Genomic DNA, 5490 nt, shown 5'->3' with positions numbered 1-5490 from the left:
GGGGCTGGAATCTGCCCCCACACCCTACCCACCCCAGCAAGGAGGGAGATTCTTCAGCATCCCAGGAGATTTCCCGCCTAGTTCACCTCTAGGCTGCCACGTCAGAGGAGGTGCTGTGCTCAAACATGCTCCAGTGAAGTGTGGTCTCCATGGAGCGTCTACTCCTGCATCTCAGACACCACACTTTGGCAGCATTAAGTGCTGTATCCGGGCCCTCCTTGGTGGTGCAGCAGGTTAAAGCACAGCACTAAGACGCTAAAGCCACTGCAGCATGAGTTCGATCCCCGCCCCGGAGGTGACCCACATGCCGCGACAGACCTCTCCTGACCCGCCCGCTGCTCCCCTCAGCAGTGTACTTCATCAGTTGGCCTGTTCTGCTCCCCACTCTGTCTCTCACTGCCCCTGGACCTCTGACTTGTACCCCAGTTCTGTATGCAGAAATGAATAAATCTTTTAAAAAAATGTTGTATACAACTCCAGGTTAAGCTCAAAAGGATAAAAACATTAGAGTCAGTTGCCCATCTTTAAAAATCTTGAAGCTTGTGCAAAAATCTCTGGTATCCAGCTTTCTCTTGAAGAACATGGGTGTTGGGCCCACTTGGCGCAGCATTGAGTCAAATCTGTCCCTGTTGGGTCGGCAGGCTCTGTTCCCCATTGCCCAGCAGGCTCCCCATCGTGGCTTTCTGTTGCAGGCCTGCCTGGAAAGGGCCTGCCGGGGACCTTCATGGCCGCTGATCTGTAAGTGCTTGGGCCCCGCCACCCCCCTGGTCCTGGCTGTCATCAATGCTGCATGCACTGTGCCCTGCTCGGGGGCAGTAAGGTGCCCTGACTTGTCCTTATCGTGGTGAAGCTATGGCAGCAATCTGGGAGGGGGAGCATCCCAGGCACCCCCACTGGCTTATTTCCCTCCTTTTCCCAATCCAAGCATCCTGTGGGGGTGCTCCATCCATCCTCTTTCCCTCTCCAGGCTGCTGAGCTTCTCACTCCCACCCTCTTCTATAAACACACCCCTAATGTGTCCTTGTCCCCCAAGGTCCTGCTATCCAGGCTATGAACTATGAAGATGGAGGGGGAATCTCTGGGCTCCTGGCTCCCCAAAGTCTCAGCCTTGAGCAGAGCACAGACAGAGGTAAAGATGAGAGATGCATTTTTTTTGGAAAGATTTTATTTATGCATACAGAAATGGGGTACAGGCCACAGGTACAGGGGAGGTGAGAGACTTCACCAGAGACAGAGTGGGGAGCAGAATAGGCAGATGGACTAAGTACACTGCTGAGGAGAGCGGTGGGGAGACAGGAGAGGTCTGCTGTGCCACTGGCTCACCTCCGGGGTGGGGATGGAACTCTCACTGAAGTGGCTATGTCTTGGCTTATCTCCACAGTGCAGAGCTCCAACCTGCTGCACCTCCAGGGAGGGCCCTGAGAAATACATTTTGACCAGAAGGACGGACCTTCATCAGACCTTTCCTATGAGACCTACAGCAATGAGGACTCAGGAGTCACAGAACATGCTCAATAGGCGGCTTCGGGCTTGGGACCTGTGACCACGTTCCTGGGTCAGCCGCCTAATTCCTTAGCACTCTCAGAAATAGGAACTCCTCTGGGAGTTTACAGAGGAGATTTAGATGCACCTCGAGGTCCTTCCTCTCTGGCCCTGTGACTCTGGGGTCTATAAAGCCAGAGGGAACAGAAGCTGTCTCAATGGGGACCCATGCAAGGCTGGACTGGTAGGGAACCATTTCTGGAGGCAGAAAGTTCCAGACAGAGACAGTACATGCACCACCAAATTCAGGGAAGAGGGAGGTGAGTTCTCAAAACCGGGAGAGCCTCTCTACTGGGGATCCCTGGGTGGAGCGTGGAATCTCAATTTCTCCACAAGGGCCTTGACTGCCGCTGAGGGTGGACACTCTGCCAAAGTGTGCAAATCTCTCATTTTCCAACACAGAGACACTGGCTTCCAACAGCCATAGCCACCTGTTTTCTGGCAACACAAAACTTTCCACTTCTCCCCATCCCTTCCCACCCTCTCTCCAATTTCCTCTCCCAACTTCTCTTCCTTTTCCCGAGTCCTGGAGCCAATTCACCCACATGCACTCAAGCTGCAAACATGGCAAAACTGGAACTTCCTCCTGCATCCCTATCACTCCCACCCCCAACCCACCTGCACCAAGCCCCATCTTGAGTGTCGCCAGGGTTTGTGTGGCCTGTGGCTCTGGCCACAGCCTGCTGTTTCGGATACCGCCTTAGTGTAGGGGAAGACCCCATCAGATCCAGAGCTGATGGGAAATGATGCCAGACAAGGGCAGGTGCTTTTTCGAAGAGAAGCAAATCTGACATGAGAGTCCACCCGTGTGTCATGAAGTCTCGTATTTCGAGCAAGACTGTTTCTGGTGCTGATAAATCTGTCCCATAACAGAGTAGGTAGGAGCATGTAGGCTCAGGAGTCAGACTACCTGGTCTGAACCCTGATCCCACCAGCTTTGTGACAACTGGAAGGTTACTTGATCTCTCTGTGCTTCTGTTTCCTCGCTGCAGAAGGTGTTGAGATTAATGACACTACCCAAAGTTTACGTTTTCCCAGAGACAGACCCTGTTGCCTGCTGTCCCACCTTCTTGCCTAAATAAACAGCCCTGAGGTTGCCCCCGGAAAGGGTTCTCAGACTGCATCGATACCAAGGATGTCTCCTTTCACCCCGTCTGTGATGGAGTTCAGGCCACATCATCTGTCAGCTATACGCACTCCACGTGTATGCGACTTCATCATCTCCTCAGCCTCAACACCCAAAACACACAATGTAACACTAACAATAATGACAACAGGATGGTCCCTGCTGTTGAGACCACGTGCTGGCACTTATGCCAATGTTCCATGGGCATAACTTTATAGAACATTCCTCCGGGATGAACAGCATTATCATTGCTATCTGCGCATGCGAACAAGGCTCAGAGGAACCCTGCCTGAGGTCCCGCAGCTTAAGCCGCACAGCCAGGGCTGAGCCAGGTCTGCTCCAGATCACCCCACAGCCTGGTTTCTGCATCAGTAGCTTGTGTTGCCTCCGTGGGAGCTCAGTGGATATTTATTGATGAAATGGATGGATCACAGCAAGCTATAGTCAATCTCTTTGACCCCAGCCCTGCTGTGCTTCCTTCAAATCATTCTCCACGCTGCAGCCACTAAGACTACAGCTTAAAATCTTCAATGGTCCCCGATCCTGGAGCCTGGCTTAAATGACCTAGCTTCATTCTCCCATTCCACCTTGTCTGTCTTCACTCCTCCGTCCACCATGTCTACCTGATGTTCTTGAAATGGCACCCCACCCTTTTTTTCTTAGTTCAAGCCATTGCACAAACCATGGCTCAGCCCAGACGCCTGCCACCCTGGCCTTACCAGACCCGAAGCTCAAAACCCAGACACTGCCTCCTAGCTGGCTCCTGTCAGCTTGGGGAGGCGCCCTGCACTTGTTCGACAGGGAGGTAATGGCCGGTGCCTTGCCTCGGCTCCATTAATCTGTCAGTTCCTTGAGGTGTGGCGGTCAACGTTTCACTGCAGACTCCCCGTTGGTCAGCACCGGGGCGGGCACATAAATGTCAGTGCCTGACACCCACGCTGCATTGTTTTAATGACTTGATTCGATAAAGTTATTAGTGAACACAGGCGGACGACACACAACGTAACTGGATGTGCAGAAATCAGCAGCCAGAAAAACTCATGCAACTTGATGAGATGATGTGGCTGACAAGAGACGTGAACAAATTCAAAACACGGTGTGCATCTGAACCACCTGGAGGGCTTATCACAGCACGCTTTGCTGGGCCCCCACCCCCTAAAGTCTCTGATTCAGCAGATCTGGGAAGAGAGGGGGTGTTCGGGACATTTCTATTAAGTTCCCAGGGGAAGTGATGTTGCGATGAGAGCCACTGTTCTAGAAGGTTCTGAAAAGTCCCATCAGTAGTAGGAACAGCAGTTCCCAGTAAGGCTAAGATGAAATGTAGAGAGAGAAATGAAACACAGACTTATTTCATGTCAGGCTTGTCTTGAGTTTGCAATTCACCAAACTCCAACATCAAGTCTGCTTTCTGAACAAAAGTCAGGAAGGCGGAAGCCACACCTAGTCGGTGTCTACACTCAGGCCTCACGCAGCAGAAGCCTCGGCTTCTACAAGGACATATTGGCACACCGTGGCCACCTTTGGCCCCAGACTCTGGGTGCCGGGCGTCCACGCGCAGCGAGAGCTTGGGTGTTCCTGCTTCCTGAGATGGCCACACCCTTGCTGACCGGGCGGAGCAGGCCGATGGCTGCTCACCCACTAGCAGCATCCCACAAACCAGTGGCATCCTCCAGACATAGTGAGCAGGAAGGAAACAAACAGATTAATCTCTGAAATTTGATACCCGTTCCAGACACAAGTAGCAACAAACTTAGCGACAAAGCTGTCAAAATATGTTCCACAGCCTCATTGGCAAGGGGTCTGGACACACGAAAGAAATTCAGCAAAACCAAATCAGTTGCCAAATTGGGAGGTTTGACAGCATGTTCGGGAATACATTTAGATCAAAACAGGAACACATCCAACGGAGTGAGTGTCTCCATAAATTATTATGAGATGATTAGAAATAATTAGTCAGTGATTTCAAAATATTACATATATTTTTCAGTGGTATTGAGGGGACGTGTTATATAACGTGGGATTTTGTTTTTACATTGGGTTTTTCTATTTCTTTTTTTACTGCTCTCCAGCAGTTTTTAAAAATGGGGACCATGGCTGTAATACCCCACAATGCAAATCATGGTGGTTCGGAAGAATGTTTGTAGCCAACTGCATTCCTTTGCAAAGTTTCGAATGGAAGGGAAGCGACAGAGATGCTTCTTTCTTTCTGGGGCGCCTCTGGGGATTGGTCTCCACTGTGGTTCCTGAGTTTGTGTTTGGTTATCAACACAATTTTAAGACTTACATCCCTAGAAGCCCCTAGGGTCGGTGGCTCAAAACCCCACTCCACGGAGACCCAGAGAAGCTGTGTCCAGGCTCACCTGAGGCCCAGCCTCACGCCAGCCAGCTCTCCTGACTCCCAGATGCCATCTTTAGGAGAGCCCAGAGCAACCTCTTCCTTTCCAGAGAGATATCCTTGGAACAAATCTGTTCTCAGCACCCCCATCCCACATGAGAACCTTGTGTGAGGCAGACCTCAGTCCTGAAATGGCCACCCAGAATCTGGGCCTCCTAACATAGTGTCCCTTTGTCAGGGGGAAGGATGTCCTGAAGGAACTCTGCAGAGTTTGTGGACTCCACCCCCTACTCCAGTAAACTACAACTCCCAGCAATACCACGGAGAGAACTGGGAGGACCCAAGGGCGGAGCTAAGCAGGCATTCTGGGACTTTTGGGGAGCTATAAGGGAGCGAGGTGAGTTGTGCTCACTCGCTGAACCCCCTGGCTCTCTGGACCATATGGCTGATGGCTGGTGGCTGATCACTTGGAAGTTAATGAGCTCCA

This window comes from Condylura cristata, unplaced genomic scaffold (genome assembly GCF_000260355.1).
Source record: "Condylura cristata isolate star-nosed mole 26May11 unplaced genomic scaffold, ConCri1.0 scaffold00039, whole genome shotgun sequence".
NCBI classification, from domain to species: Eukaryota; Metazoa; Chordata; class Mammalia; order Eulipotyphla; family Talpidae; genus Condylura; species Condylura cristata.
The sequence above is the reverse complement of the archived record's forward strand: the minus strand, read 5'-3'. Positions refer to the sequence as shown.